The sequence below is a fragment of the Peromyscus maniculatus genome, chromosome 6 (assembly GCF_049852395.1).
Source record: "Peromyscus maniculatus bairdii isolate BWxNUB_F1_BW_parent chromosome 6, HU_Pman_BW_mat_3.1, whole genome shotgun sequence".
NCBI classification, from domain to species: Eukaryota; Metazoa; Chordata; class Mammalia; order Rodentia; family Cricetidae; genus Peromyscus; species Peromyscus maniculatus.
The window spans coordinates 49,198,741-49,215,735 of NC_134857.1; the positions used below are offsets into that span (position 1 = coordinate 49,198,741).

Consider the following 16,995-nt stretch of genomic DNA (forward strand, 5'->3'; position numbering starts at 1 on the left):
AGCTCTACTCCTCAGACCATCACTGTACTGGTCAGGGCTTCCATGCATAAACTTTGAAGGAACAACATTCAACATTACGATGGTAGTCCCTTACCTAATCCGAGGAGGGCAGGATGGAGCTATGAATAAATTGCAGATGCTGTCACCTCAGACCTCCAGCTGTCATGGGGCCTTAAGTGTGGCATCAATTGGCTGCACAGGTTCAAAATGTGTTTCTGTGTCAGGTGAAGCCAGCAGCCACTAGTGTGAAGAAAGACGGGGAGTTTTAGTAGATCCTTCACACAATTCAGATTTGCTTACTGTTGAAAAATAATACCCAGTGCTATTGATGTGACCTTCACACTCCTTTATGAAGAGAGTTACAAAGAATATTAAAGATGATTTCCCAGCCAGGGCACTGACCTCTATGATTCTTGGATCGATCTAGAAAAAATAATATAAGGATCAGTCTTCTAAACTTTTGCCTCGGATTTTCAGACCTACATCGGACTTACCATAGCACAGTGGTGTCTTTAAGAACAAAACAAAAACAGAACAGTATTTCTACAGCTCATTAATTATATTCATAACATAAATCTCTAAAATCAAGCAAGGATTTCCCAAATTTGAAATGTTTTTAACAATTCAAAAGCAAAGCACACAAGCATAATATTTTTTAAGTCATCCCAGCATAGCACTTTATCTTGTATGATTCCCTTTAGTCTTTCATGTATGATAACAAAAATCATGTGTGATTAAAAAAAATCACACATTAGAGTGCTGTAGGATTAAGTGGCTAATTTCATAAGCATCTCTGGGAGGTGGACGTAATAAACATGTTCAGTTACATTCTAAGCACGGTGCTGAACAATACATTTATGTGGTACAGGACACACGGAGCAGCTGGAGGCCCAGGCTTTTTTCAAGAACTGGACATCCGAGTTTCCCTGCCTCCTTCTGCAGCCCAAATGTTCTTTTGACGATTTCCATGGAGGTCCTCAGAATCAGCAGAAGACAAGAGGGCCTTCATGTGTTCCTGGAAATCTGCTGAACATTTGGCCCTTCTCATAGAAAAGCCAAAAGATCTTCATTCTCCTAACAATCCATGTTATTATCTGTTTTATTGGTGAAAAGACATAAAATTAGAAAGATTATGTTTCCCAAAGGAACATGGGTGTACTAAGGAGCTGGAATTCAAACCTAAGTTAAAATCCTGTGCTTTTCCTGTTTCTTTCAAACTAAAACTTCTGTTCTAAATCTTCTGTGTACAACTCATCTACCGGCTAGCTGAAACGCTGCTCTGGCTAAAAGAGTGAACCTTATATAAGCAGTCTGCATTATTCACTTTTCTCCTTGCTGTGACCAAATCCTTGACATGAAGCAACTTAAGGGAGGAAGGGTTTGTTTGGATTATGGTTTGGGAAGTGATCTCATCTATTGTGGGAGGGAAGGCATGATGGAAGGAGCATGAAATGGCTGGTCACACAGCATCCACAGTCAGGAAGCAGAGAAAGAAGAATGTTGGTTCTCAGCTCACTCTCTCCCTTTTAGGTCCCTGGCATATGGGATGATGCTGCCCATATCCAAGGCAGTTCTTTGCTGTGGATATCGATCTGTATGTTGTGAATGTGTTGCTCTGATTGGTTAATAATTTAAGTGCTGATTGGCCAGTAGCTAGGCAGGAAGTATAGGCGGGACAAAGAGAGAGGAGAATTCTGGGTATAGGAAGGCTGAGTCAGGAGCTGCCAGCCAGACACAGAGGAAGCAAGATGTAAAGATACCGGTAAGCCACAAGCCACGTGGCAAGGTATATATTTATAGAAATGGGTTGATTTAAGATGTAAGATGTAGCTAACAAGAAGCCTGAGCCATTAGACCATACAGTTTTAATTAATATAAGCTTCTGTGTGTTTATTTGGGTCTGAGTGGCTACGGGCCCAGACAGGGCTGGCAAAAAGTCCAGCTACAGTTCTTCTCACCTCAGTTAAACTTTTTCTGGGAACACCCTCATAGACACACCCATATATGCATTCATGTGGTGATCTTAAACCCAGTTACAGTAATGGTGAGGGTTAGTATGGCAGTTGGTGTAGGTTATCACTGTCTCTGGTGAGGGTTATCACAGTGTCTGGTGTGGGTTAGGACGGGCCCTGGACTTGGGAGAGGAAGACTTGGCCTCATGTGTGCTTGTGCGTGTGTTTTGATGACTGGTGGGGGATGGTGTATTTAGTTTGAACTCTGTTCTTTCCTGCCTGCCTCTGAGCTCACCTGGAAGGTGTGCTGCATGCAGCTCCTTCTTATCACTTCATCCCCTTGGCATAGGGATGATCCTCTCAACCTGCTAATTGTAATTCGGTGTAATTCTGTGTGCATATTTACTGGTAGAACTTTGATAAGAACCAATTTTAGGATTATGCCTCAAATGGACTTGTCTATAAAAAGCAGTTACCTGCTTCCACTAATGGGATCCTGGAGACAAGATTGACGACTGGTTTTCCCTTGTCCTAGAAGTGAACAATTATGTTTTCGTTGATGCTTTGGAACAGATAGCTTTATGTCCTTAAGAAGTCAAACCAATATTTAGGTAAGGCCATACATTCTGGTCCATATCTCTATAAAGTGTATTTTCCTGAAGAAGAAAAGGATGCAACATACGAAATGTTTTTCTTCCTTGGTTTTGCATAGTGGGAGTGCTTCTTTGGGATTTTTATTTACCTCTGTCCACAGACATGTTCATGGGGAAATGGACACTGATCACTCCGTCAACACCGGTCCTGAAGTCAAAAGGGGGAAAGGAAACGAATTCATTATGTTTGTGTTTATTTACTTTCATGGAGAACTATGTCTGCAAACAAATTTACTTTTTAAAACACCCACATTTGTGTGGTGGCATATCATTACAACTTTCACTGTGACTCTGTCTGAACGAGACCCAATTTTCACATGGTGTCATGGTTGCTTTCTTCTTTTTGGTATGATTTATGCATCTCTTGGCAGCCAAATGGCCAAATGGTCTGCTTTCACGAGATTGGGTGGACGCACTTTCCCTGGGACTGAACTCTATTTACCAGAGCCCTGCCTGGCTGGTCTGCCAATGCCCAGCAGCTGGGAAATAGCAGTTTCCATCTGTTGAGGCTGTTGCTGTGAAGAACCAGACTAACTGCTTTCCCAGAGTTCACCACGGAGCTTGGGACCCCATCCCCCACCCCTACTCCCAGCAGTGGGCTGGATTCCCTGCTTGGAAGCTGCTAGAAAAGATTCTCTCTTTGCCACGCCCCCTGCTGGAACATGGACACTGAGATGGGCCTTGCACAAAGGTATATTGAAAGCTAGTCTTGTAGTCTCCTGTATTGGTCTAGAATTGTATCACATTTTCGGGGAGGATGGGATCAGGGACTTAGCATCAGGCCCATTTACCTCACAAAGATAAAATACCTTGAAGACATGCTGACTGAAGTTGCACATCCTGTGATCAGGTGATCAACAGGGCCAAGAGGTAACCTGAGCACCAGCCACGGGTGGGGCGGAAAACTACATTGAATAGGTTACATTCTAACAACCTTAGGGACACAGCAAAACGGAGCAGGGGTACAGCGTTCAGTATGCTCCAAAATACCTCCCATATTTTGTCACTGGACAAAGAGAGGCTCTCTCTGCCAACATTTACTGCAGCCGATGAATTCACGTTGGTGCCTTGTATGAAAGTCTCAGTTTGTATTAGGGTTCACATGGTATGGTGTAGTTTGTGTTTAGAAAAATGTATAGTGACATTGTTTTAGATCACCGTAAAAATGACCTTCTTCTGACTTCAGATCTACTGCCCAGTAAGCCTGGGAGAAGGAGAAAAAACCAGAGATAAGCCAATGTGGACGGAGCAGTGAGGAGCTGTGTTAATGTTTCTGTGGGTCACACGAGGCTTGTTGAAAGCCTCTGGTACCTTTTATAGCTTGAGTAGTGCCAGTTGTAAAACATCTCAAATTAAAATTCATGTGATGTGGCAGCATGCATAAGGTCTGCCCAAGTTCAGCTAGATACCCGTGTCCCAGCACTGGGATGGGGACGTGAACACAGGGTCCTTTATCTTTAACCAAGACACTAACTAACTGACCCCTCTGGCAAAAGAAAGTAAGTTTTCTCCAATGAAGTCTCACTAGGTAGATCAACCACACTGCAGGGCAGGGCCCATGCCCAGGAGTAGTTGGCCAACACAAAATTAACTCAAGGTATGTTTGTGGATTTTTGTTTACTTTTGTTGTTGTTGTTGTCTTATTATCCTTTGCTTGTCTGTTTTGATTTTCGTGTTTGTTTTTCATGGGATTTTGTTTTGTTTTTTTGTTAATTGTTTTTAGTTTTGGAGGAGAGAGCGAAAACATAAAGTCGGGTGAGTAGGGAACTGGAGAGGACCTAGGAAGAGTTGGAGAAGGGGGAAAAAACATGATCAAAACACATTGGGTGAGAATTTTAATTAAAAACATTACATTCTAATCCATAGTGTGAAATGTCTAGACCATTTTCATTAAGGATCAAAAAACATGCAATGTGAAAGAAATAGTTTGAACCAGAATTAGGGGCTTTTAGGGGTCCTGACAGAGCTCTAGGAGGAGTGCTCCATCCAAAGCCATATTTTCTTCCAAATCATCTAAACATTCCCTGTGTGCAAAGAGCTCTGATGGGTTCTGCTGGAATGGTTTCCACACGTGAGCTTTAATTGCAGTAAGCCACAAACTTAGCCACTTTTAGGGGACAAAGCTCTCCATGTGAGCACACTAGCGCATGCTCTACTGCCCCTTCATTGCTGCCCACACCGTTGAGTCAGTGCCCTGGATACAGACCCCTTTGTAGAAAGGGAGCAGCTATGAACACAATACCAGTGTTCTCCAGTTGGTTTGCCAATGTAAGGCACAGAAGGGTGATCTACCTTACATCTTTGCAGCAGCCTCATGGGTTCTGCCTTTGTGCTAATTGCATTACTGCTCGATTGCTTCACTTGAACACCAGGCTTCTCAGTTCCTTTGAAGGGGAAGGTCTCATCCATTGTGATTCACTCCGCAGTCACTGTTACAAACCTGTCTGTCCCTGTGTCCGGCACTGATCATGGCTTAACTCGTTTCCTGCGGGTTCAGGCTGAACTGAAGTAAGAATGCTTGTTGTTTGTGTCCCGGGAAACGCGAGGTCTTGTGCTCATCACAGCAGGCATGCAGGCCTCGGGGGCCGTCGGCGAAAAAGCTGGATTGTTGACCTATTGATGAAGGCAGTCAGGTCTCATTTAAAGCCATGTCCTGAGAGAGCTGGGTCTTCTATTTAGGGCAAATGTATTGGCAAACAATGGCCCAAATCTGTAGTTTTCATGTTGTGCTCCGCCCTCACCAGAAATGATCCATGGACACTCCTCTTTTACTCCCAAACCTAGAACATTTGTCATTATTCCCAAAGAAGCAGAAAGACCACTGGGCGGTGGTCTTGACAAGTTGGAGAAAGACCAGATGGTGAAACTTCACATCAATAACATTCTCCAAAATCAGTAGGGAAAGCTATCAACTTCGGGCACTTACTGTATTTATATAATCTAACAAAATGCCTGAGGCTGGATCACTTATAAAGAAAGAATTGTTTGTTGCAGTTTTGGAAGCTGGGTGTTAAAATAAACAATCAAATTGAGGTAAGGTCAGCTTGGTTTCTGATGAGGATGGCTTTCTAAGTTGGCAGCTTGGGTGCTGATCCCTACAAGGTTGATGGAAAATCCCCACCAGGAGACTGGAACACAAAGGCAGGAACTAGTGCTATGTGTCTGAGCTCTTAGTTAGGCAGTAGTAATCCATTCACGATGTCTCTGCTCCATGACTTAATCATTCCCCCAAAGGCCTAGTTATTAGGTACAAATCTGTTGGGAGTCCTCAGTGTCATTTCCAGAGGGGACTCAAGCATTCATAGAAGCAAAGCACAACACAAGTCGGAGAGGAAATGGTGCCAGAGCAGGTGACTTTACAAGCTGGGGCTGTTGTTCACTTGCAGATCTGGGATTGACTCTAAGCCTCTTAATCTTCTCTTTAGCTCATGATCTTTTTCCCTTAGTTATCTAAAGATAGCTTTGCAAGCACACAAGACTTGGTTGGGTGTAAAGGCACAGAATGCCTAGAATACCTGGGCATGTTTTCAGAGTCACCAAGATTTCTGCTATTGACCCTCAGCAAAACAGAGATATGATTGATTGATGGAGGTTTTTTTTTTTTTTTTTTTTTTTTCTCTACACAAATCCTCGAGAAAAATAATCCTGTGAGGTAGGTTCACAGACACGATTAGCCTGTTCTACTGGTGGAGTGTACAGGATAAGAGATGCAAAGATGTGGAGCAACCTGTTCAGGTCACATTTCTGTGTAAACAATTGAGCTGTGGCTAATTCCTAGACCCCCTGACTTCTGGTGTGCTTTTAAGTCTTATATTTCACACACACACACACACACACACACACACACACACACACACACACACACACACACTTGTACATACTAGCACACAGAACACTATTACATTTAAAATCACACTAGTGAAATGGGTCAGATGTTGTTAGCTCTTGGTACTTTGGGTAGGAAAAACAATCTTGGTAACTTCAGAAGAAATAGATGAATGTTTTAAAGGGAGTTTCCATAAAGAATTGGCTATGAAGAAATAGCCTCATTTCAAATAAAGAAACCACGTGTGCTCTTTTCCTTAGCTTAAATGGTTTCCGTGTTGCTTCAGGGATGCCGAAAAGTTTCCTTACAAGAAAACTGAGTCTTTCTCTCTTTCTCACTCTGGCCCTGTAATGATGATGAGATCATCTTCTGCTTCCTTTCATCGGAGCTGTCTTTGTTAGCAGGAAATTCTGCCTCCTTCATCTGTCAGGAGCTTCAGTCCTTTGCTTTCTTTTGAAATCTGACCCCTGAACAAGGCTGTACCATCCAGAAAGCAGGAGCCGAATTGATTTACTTCAGAGTGTTGCTATGGTGATTCTCTACCTATATAGACAGAAAACGGAGATGGGAAAGGAGCCTGTTGAGAATGATGGGGAAGGACTTGGAACAGCGAAGGGTTTGTGGGCCGTGGAAGGCATTCTTGGCCACGTGCCTGTGGGTGGAATTGAGCATCTTCTGGGCTTTCTAGAAGTTCCTCTGTGGTAAGCACAAACAATCCATTTTAATTTTAGGCAATAATGTTTTCCTCACATGAGTAAAATTGTAAGTGGCTTTAAAATTTCCAAAAAAATTTATTGGGATAACAAAAACTAATTTTCAGTGATTTTTGTGACCAGATGCATTTTGAGTCTTGAAATAGTTTTCTTGACTGTGTTTATTAAACATATTTTCTGAAATACTAGGAAAATAACTTGTCTGGGGAAAACATGTATAACCAACTCATTTTCATGTTACCTGTCATTCTTTATGTATTCTATCAGTTATTAGTTTCTCCAATTTTCCACTCACCCTTTCAACTCAACAAAATTCTCTGGCTCTAGATATGTAATAGCAAGTTTAATAAATATTAGTAGTTAGCAAATGATTCTTGAGGCTCACCTGCATTTAAGGCAACAGGTAGATCACAGTGGTATGCAGCTCCAAGGACTATAAACAGACAGAAAGTTTAGACCCACAGTCACTTAGGGATGAGTTAGTGTCACCCATCTTAGCTACCAGAGCCACTGCAAAGCCATTTCTGTGTTAGAGAAGGCCACACAGGAGTCGTGGGGATGCAAATTGGGGTGGGCAGGGTTTTGACTCCCACACTGACGTAGGATAAGAGAAAAAGAATCTATAGGAAAAGCACGGAATTGTGGTTGGAAGGAGATAACACAGTGTTCCATGATGTTGGCGGCATTTGTAGAAATGTCAGCTAGTTAGCCCCAGCTGAAGGCATGGCAAGCAGATGCCATTGGTTCAGGTGGAGGGAAAAGGGAGGAGTTTTCATAAATAACCTGTTGCTGCTCAAAATCAAAGGAAAAAGGAGGAGGAGGCAGTAAAATGTGACCAAACAGAATGCCAAGCAAGGGACAGACCTTCTCTGTTCATGACCTCTGAAGATTTCTTTCACATATTAAGAAATTGGGAGAGGGTTATTAAGCACCAATCTTCTAATACAGTCTCCCCTTCACCAGCCTTCCCATAGGACTAGTACCCTGATGGACAAGAATTGGTGGTACCCTTATACCTCAAGTCTGACCTTGACATGATTCTGTGTTTAATTGTCAACAAAGCACTTAATTTCTTGGGACCTTAGAATTCTCATACCAGGATAAAACATACTTAAAGCCAGAGCATTCCATAAAAGCATGATAGTATATTTGAGAAGGACTATAGTGGTTTAAATTTTGTTTTCAAATATGTAACTAAGAGCCTCAGGCATAAAGTAATTACATAGAATAATTTGAACCTAGTTCATGAGATGGGACATTCTTGCCAAGAATGTTGAGGTTCTATCACGTTTTCCAGCCAAGATTAAATTGTCAAGGGCTGTCTAGTGGGCTCAGCTTCCTCAGCCTTCATTAATGTTCAAAATATACTTTGAGTGATTTTAACAAATAATTAAAATCATTGTCAGTTATTAAAATGAATGAAAAAGGCTCTATTCCTGGTTTTCATATGTTGTTTCCCTCATCTATAGAGTCACACTCCATTCAGTTCCAGAATTTAGCCTGAGAACATTAGATTCATTTTTCACATTAGTGTGATTTCTTCTTTACTGTGTCAGTGCGGAATTTAAGCTAATTTTGATGAAGTCAGGCCTTCATATCAGAATGAGGCTCTCTTTGAGCTCCTTAAGAAAGGACAGAGAACGGAGATACTTGTTCAGTGCACAGGGAAGTGCTGGGTTAAATTTTCTCCTGGAGTGGGACTGAGCTTAAAGTCCTGGTGTAGAGGCTCTCATTCTCACCAGGCTGGAAGATATTCACCAGCACATGGCTTTTCAATCACAGCTTTGGCGCCTCCTCTTTCCAAGCTGTGCCTCTTGGGATAGAATAATAGGTCTGTTCTCACATCAAGGCAGCAAACATAAGGCCCTCAGAGACAAAGTCCTGACATCTCTGGGGCATCTGCTTTCTCAGAACTTCCTGTGGTAACGGGGGACTGACCTGACTAAGCAGATCTTGAACCATCCAGCAAACTGTCTGTGGCCGCAGATAAACCTTCAGCTCTTCTTCCGAGTGAACTGATTGGGGGAGGAAAGCTGGAAGGGAGGGAAGCAGCTGGAAACCACTGTTACAAAATAATGACTGTTATTGGTGGCACACGCCTTTAATCCCAGCACTGGGAGGCAGAGGCAGGTGGGTTTCTGTGAGTTCTAGGCCAGCCTGGTCTACAGAGCGAGTTCCAGGACATCTAGGGCTATTACACAGAGAAACCCTGTCTTGAAAAACAAAACAAAACAAAGCAAAACAAAACAAAAACATGTTTAACAAAATAACGACTTGTTCAAGTCATGATAGTTGTCTCGGTTTATACTCAGATGACTAATATGCGCGGTCTTTGTGGTTGGCTTGTCTACATAATTTGTACATCTGATCTGGTTCCTAAAACATATGACTGATGACATAGTATCATCTCTAAGGATGCTTACCATCGTGAGAGAACTGTGGTATTATGAATTTGTTTGTTAGATATTCTGCTAGATCCATTTATGCCAGTAGTTTTCAAAGCCCATCCCTTAGACCAGGAGCATTAGTAGTATCTGAGATGCAGAAAATGCAGATTAGGGCCAGAGAGAATGCTCCGCAGGTGGGGGCACTTGCTGCACAGGTCTGGCGACCTGAGTTTGATTCCTGGAACCCACAGAAAGGGGGAAGGAGAGAAGTAATCCCACAAAGTTGTCCTCTGACTGTCACGGTGTGTGCCCACACATGCACATCACGTGCTTGTGTGCTCATACACATGTAAATACTACTACTACTACTACTACTACTACTAATAATAATAATAATAAATACTACTGATAATGGTGATGATAATGATAAATAAAAAGAAGGGTCAGGAGAGATGGCTCAGCAGTAAAGAGCACTTACTGCTCTTCCAGAGGAACTGAGTTCAGTTCCCAGCACCCATGTGGGGTGGCTCACTTCTGGCTATTTTGGATTCCTGTATACATCTCACACACACACACACACACACACACACACACACACACACACACACACACACACTAAATTAGAATTGAATTATAGTGAGGGTAATACCCTAATGGCCATCCTTTTCTTAGTAGGTCTATCAATGCAACCTATGGCTTGAGAAACAGCAATTCATGGCATATGTGAATATTTGCTATCTTTGCCCACTGAATTTAGATCAGCACCTAGCTTTAGGAAAGTAGATATCTTGGCTATATTGTGCATCTTTGTTCATCATGGTTCCTATGGAGACTGTGGATCTCCTCCTCTTTGTTTTGACTGCTGGGAATTACACAGGCGTGAAGCTTTGTTCACCATCCTGGGCCTGCCTTCCTGGGTCTCTGCTTCTTTCTCACCTTTATCTTACCTTTGCTTCAATCTCTTCTATACAATTATTTTGCCATGGAAAGATGATGCATCAAATAAACAAATGTGTTCATTGGCATGGGAAATAAACGAAATCCCTAATACTATTTCCCGGCACTAGTTCTTAGCTTGTTCATTTTGTGTGCAAAGTCAAATTTTCACTGGAGATGAGATGCTCTCAAGAGACTCTATAAGACATAGGCTTAAATAACTGAGCTCATTTGGTCTGATAGCACCCTCATCCTGACATCTTCCTAGTACAAAGTGATCCATTAGCTTCAATACATTGAAACCAAGCAGCTTTCTGCCCCTCACAGACAGCATCTTTCCCTCATTGCACTGAAATTGTCCTCAAGGATCCCCTCGCCATCAGTCATTCCTTTTGACATTGCAAAATCACGCCCACCTGGTGGCTTTATCAACACACTGGATGCCAGATGTGATTGCCAACGATGACTTGTTCTTAAGAGTGCCTTCATTTAGGGAGGGGGATGCCAAAGGTCACATAAAACTTCAGGGGAAGTCTAGCTCCCAGCATCCACTCTCTTAGAGAGCTCTAGTCTGGCTCACCTTGCAAAGATACCTTAATGAACAAAGTCAGGACGGAGCATCCTGCCTGCCACATGACTGACAAGGCTCTTTTAGTTGCCTTTTAGATGACACTTTTATCACTGCTTAATTATGTCACATCTGTGCACATACAGCACACACATTTAATAAGTGCCACATGCCCCTGTATGTGTCATAATGAAGTTTGGGAGTCCAGTTAATAATTAGGTAAACAAATGAAGACTAATTTTCTTACATTTTTACCCAGCCCACAATGGTTAATAATTTACAAGATACAAATGACTTAAAACTCCAAATGCCTTCTCTGCCTGCTCTCATGTGGGCACGATCGTGAGCAGATCCCACAGTATTGACTGCTCATTTGTACCAGAAATGACCCCAGAGAAAACAGTGTTCAATGTGAGCCGAGCTTTAATAAAAGGAGCGGCAGACTCTGGAGGGATTTTTATATTTCCATATAATCCCAGGATCATTTGTCTGAAGCTGTTTCTGAATTATTCATACCGACTGTAGCTCTCTCAGATATTGGATGGGAGCAGCTTCTATGCGAGGGTCTTTTTTCATGGCGTTTTAAAAATAGAACATTTTTTTTCCCTATTCCAGATAGCTCTTAGGTAGTTCCGGGTGAGTTATATTAGCAAAACATTAAACATTAAGAGGCTGTTTGGGGGCTAATGCTAAGACTCCTCTAGGTAAAAAGAGAAGAATTGGAATGGAAATGAACTGTTCTTGGGGAAGTGTTCGCTTTGGCTCAGCTTTGGAAAATCTGGGTTGTCTCCCAGTGTATTTAAGAGAGGGGAGTCAACATTTATTTTCATTCATTGCAATCTTCACGCCAGTAAATTGGATTGAAGGGATTTACTCTGCAGATCCTATTGTTCTTAGGCCCCATTTGACACCAAGCCTTGCATCAGCTTTCAAGAGAAATGCAAAGCTCTGTGGGGAGGCCTCCAAGGGTAGGAGATGATAGGTCCCCTCCCTTCACAGCCTTCCCACAACCTGCTGCACTCACTAGCATCCACCCATGCCTGGGCCCTTTATATTCTTTCTTGCACCAGGGAGAGTCTCTCTTGCTTTTCTGGACACGGATCCCTTTGCCTAACATGCCCAGCATGGCCAACCTAACAACACCTTCTTCCTGCTTTTCTTCCATTTCAATCCGTTAAATGAGTTCACATTCCCACTCCCCAGTGGTTGTGGCGTGGGGTGGAACACCCCTCTCCACCCAAGAATCAACCTTGAGCTAAGAATGGAGGCAGTTTCTTGAGAGTGACTCCAGGTAGGGAAGTAGATAGATGCTAGAGAAATGCAGAGAACTGATGTGTGTCATGCTATGATCTGTTTAGCAGGCAGGACCCTGATGAGAAGTCAAGCAGAGTTAGGTCTGCCTGGGAAGGACCAGCTAAGGAGTGCACTGCAGCTCTGTTAATGGCCAAGGGCTGGGACTAAAGGCTGTTTTTGAAAGCACACAGTGGACCCTGGGGGGTCTGGTCTGAGCTGTGCTTTGAACAGATGACTGCAGAGAATTGCAGATAAGTTCAGCATGGCCCACAGACATGTGTTGAAGAAGAGAGAGCCAAGGAAGACATTTATCGACACCAGAAGCATCTGTTGCATTGCATCCCCAACCCCATGCACATGCATATGCAAAAACCCTGGGTGTTGAATGTCTCCAAGGCGGGAACTGCTCATCTGTCCTGATAATACCCTCTATTTCCTATTGTAGTGCCAGGACACAGGTTCTCATCAGCCAACTTTGCCAAAGCAGCAAATGACTGAATGACTCTCAGACCCACCTGACCTTGATCTCTGATCTCTCTCCTAAATGTATCACTCAAGTGCCTCCCTCCTTCCTTCCTTTCTAACTAGCTTTCATAGTTCAGATTCATATACGTGTTTCTGAATGACTACCCTTGTATTTTTATATCCCTGCCCTGAAAGCCATATGGCAGCCTTTCCGACCCACTTTTCTGCAGGTACCCCTCAGTCAGGCTTTTCAGCTAGAGGAGGTTACAGGATGGGGTGTGTGGGCAAGAAGGTGCAAGGATGGGAGAGCATTGGGGCATCTTCCTGCTTCCTCTCTAAAGTTCTGGGATGGGGTGGCCAAAGTCCTCAGAGGTCTGGCTCTCTGGAAGCAGCAGAATGTCTCCTCTACAGGGAATTTGCCCAAATCCACGGTGAAGGCAGATGTCTGCTGCCTAGCGTTGTAGTGTGGAAGCCACTGTACTCTCTTAACCAAGCCTCATTTTTGCAAGTGCCCAAGCTTGGATGCCAGACAGCCTGTTCTTTGGCGACCAGGGTATCCTGCCAGAGCTCTAGCCAACTTGGCCCGAGCCTCCTATTTTGGCTTGATTGGGTGGACAGTGTCCCCAGAATTGCTGGAGCCGTACTCGCCAATCTTCTCCAGCCCTGATCTCCCGCCACTGCATCCAGCCTGCTTTATCCCCTACCCTTCCTCTCCCTCCCCATCTATCATCTATGGCATCATATCTCTCATGATCGAGGTTCTCGGAGAGCTCAGCCATGTCACTTAGCTGTTCTGGTCTCAGTTTCTATATGAAAACAAAACAAAACAAAAGGAATTTAAACTAAATGATTGCTAAAACTCCTTCCAAATTTGGCATTCAAATTCTGTGACTTGGGGCTGTTCCCACCAGCCACAGAGAACTCATTTCTAGGTTTGTCCACCTGAATGTGCTGAACCCCAAATGGTACAAAATCCTCCCAGGGCCCAGAGGCACACGAGGTGGGCAGCAGTGACACCTACCCCGAGGACCTACCATGTGAGGCTCATGAGTGTCCTGCAAAGGCTGTGATCAGGTCGTGTTGGCATTTGTGGAGGCTGTGTTATACTCAGAAATAAGGGCTAAGCTGGAGACGGCTGTCCATCTGACAATGCAGGGCCTTCCTTTTGTTTTTGGAGATCCTGGTCTCCACTGTCACACTGCGTGAGGACCACGGCATTACACAGGTTAATGTGGTGCTGAAGTACCCCACATAGGTAACTGTGATTCTGTACCCAAAGAGAACATGGGTATCAGATCTAGACCGAAAACCTTATCAATTACAAGCTGGCCACTCACTGTGTGTGGTTATTTTTACTTCTTTGAATCCCACTTTCTTCATTTAAAACAAGTGGCTAATACCTGCTTTTTAAGAATTATATGGAATTAATTTCATAAATAGTAACTGAGTATTTACCGTGGACCAGAACATTATGTTTGTGGAGAAGGGACACAAAGGAAATCAGATGTAACCATTGCTTCACCTCCTTCAACTCGAATTCCAGTAAGGGAGCTAGAAATAGTAATGATAATATAGTCTGAAAATGTAACAATAAATAAAATGAATTACTCATTTTCATAGAAACACTGTGGGCAAATCTCAATAAAATTTATCTTCCGTCTCCTTCCTCAGTAGGAAAAAAATCTACTGCTAGAAGATTACCTAAGATGGCACATTACAGGCCACTGCCACTGTAGTGCAGTCTGGACATTCTGCACACAAGCTGATGATGACTCCCATGCTTCATACTTACAGACAGGAATTATTCTGAGTCCCACAATAGTAAGTCATTTTCATAACCTTGAGTCATCAAGAAAAGGTGAAATACTATTAAAGAAACAAGGAAATACAGAATATATTTTAGAAAAGTTTTTGATCTCCAAATACCTAACTAGGACCTCTATCTCATACCCTCCCTTCCCAAGGCTCATAGATCATTGCTGAAGAGGGCACAGACAGATTGTAAAAGCCAGATGTGGTGGATGACTACACTGTGACAGTATTTTCAGGACACAGCATGGCAGTTGCTCATAAGAACTCATAACAGTCATGACAGCATGTACAACTCCCGCATAAGCTCAAGCCAGACAAACATCACCGTGAAGAGGGAAGAGAGAATGAAGTTTCACTCTTAGCTGTTGGCAGCTGATCGCTGCTGGGAGAGATGGAGGAGTCAGCTTTCTTTAAGGGTGGTAGGTCAACCAAGCTCTAGTGGACAGGCACACATCCAACAGTGTGGTAGAATAGTATTTGAAGGTGCGTCACTTTTGTTTATGTTGCATTTGTTAACTCTGTGGAGCTGGGTTACTGTGCCTGTGTAAAACACCTGATGGTTTAGTAAAGAACTGAACGGCCAATAGCAAGGCAGGAGAAAGGACAGGCGGGACTAGCAGGCAGAGAGAATATATAGAAGGAGAAATCTGGGCAAAGAAGTAGTCAGAGAAGGAGGAGGACTCCAGGGGCCAGCCACCCAGCTACACAGCAAGCCATAGAGTAAGAGTAAGATTTACAGAAATAAGAACGAGAAAAGATCAGAGGCAAAAGACAGACAGGCTGGTTAAGTTTAAGTTAAGAAAAGCTGGCAAGAAACAAGCCAAGCTAAGGCCAAGCATTTATGATTTAGAATAAGCCTCCCTGTGGGATTTATTTGGGAGCTGGATGGTGGGCCCCCACAAAAGAGCCAAAACAACCAACAACACGATAGTACAGGAGCAGCACAAATTGGATTTGATGAGTTAAAAGGGGCATAGATTTTATGGATAGAAAATGGGAGATGTTTGGGGAATATGGCGGAGGGAGTGAACATGATCAAAGTATATTTTATGAAATTCTCCAAGAACTAATAAATTTTTTAACATCAACTTTAATATGAAGTTCTGAAACAAATTTAATTATAGTCTTAAGCAGGGCTGATGTAGTTGTGAAAATGTTGTAGACTCGTATCTAAACTTATTTTAGGAAAAAAATGAGATAAAAATCCTTACAAATATGGGTTGGGGTGTAATTCTGTGGCAGAGTGATGACTGAGCATGTGTGAAGCCCCTAGGTTCAATCACCAGGACAACACACACATATAAACACAAACACGTGCACACACAAACACACACACACACACACAATCTTTACAAATCATCTTTTATGTATTATTAACTAACCTTCCCTTAATCAACTATCTCAAGTGACCAAAAATTCTCCACTATAAAATAATAGGATAGATGCCCATGGCATCATGAAAGCCCAAAGTTATTAAGTTCATGAAGACCTGCTATAACTAATTGAGCTGTGTGCCTTTTGAGAATACTGGTTACTGTGTCCATTTATTCTTCACTCTTTTGTGCAACAAAGATGACTTGGTCCTCTAATCTATGTTAGTCATTGCTTTGGGTACAGAACATGGGACAGTGACCTACATGCATTGTATTTACTTTTGTAATTATGTAATTCAGATAATTTGTCCAACAGCTAAGGAATGAAAATGAATGTAGAGGGAGACTTGCTAAACTTTATGAGTATTAAGTGAAAAGTTATAGTGGGTGCTTTTGTGATTACTCAAGTGAATCTCTCTTCACATTCAAGTGTCTATTTTTCCAGGTTCACAGGCTCTACCAGTCACATGTGCCTGTGACAGCATCCACGGGTCTGTGTCTAGCATCCATTTTGCTAGCTAAGTGATGTCAGGACAAGTCTAGTGCTGTGACTCCGGGGTCAGCTGTGATGGCAGTTTCCTAGGAGATTGGTTCCTTGGTTACACTTCAATGACTTCATAATTTTTTCTTATTAGTGTTGGCTTCACTTTGGAGGGTAGTGCCAAGCAGGGGCTTGCGGAAGCTCTGTAGGAGGGAACGCGGACTGCCAGGACTGATCAGTGTCCCATATGCAAAGAGGAGCCTTAAATCGTTGTGGTGACATGGGGATGGGGTGAATGCACATCCTATGTTTTTATTCAGAATTAAATATTTCAACCATTTGTGTATAACTTCCTATGGTTATACCTTAAGCATTTTGATTAGCCAGTCTGTGTCAGCCCTTTCCCCAGGTAAAAGGTTTCTTCCCTCCCCTGTTGACATATCCAAGCTTGGAGAGCCTCTCCAGGAGGGAGCTGCCTCATTGCTCTACCCCTGGCCTTTCTCTATCTCCTCTGCTTCAGTTCTAGAGACTTGTCC

The 16,995-nt window shown here is 42.9% G+C and overlaps 1 protein-coding gene across 1 annotated transcript in view; it reads left to right on the forward strand.

Moving 5' to 3' along the window:
* Window positions 1-1,717: 1,717 nt before the first annotated feature.
* Schip1 (schwannomin interacting protein 1) overlaps window positions 1,718-16,995 on the forward strand; it is a 690,937-nt gene continuing 675,659 nt past the window's right edge. Inside the window, exon 1 of the mRNA XM_076574213.1 lies at window positions 1,718-1,762. The gene's annotated coding sequence lies outside the window, so the exon portion shown is untranslated. The remainder of the gene's footprint in view (window positions 1,763-16,995) is intronic.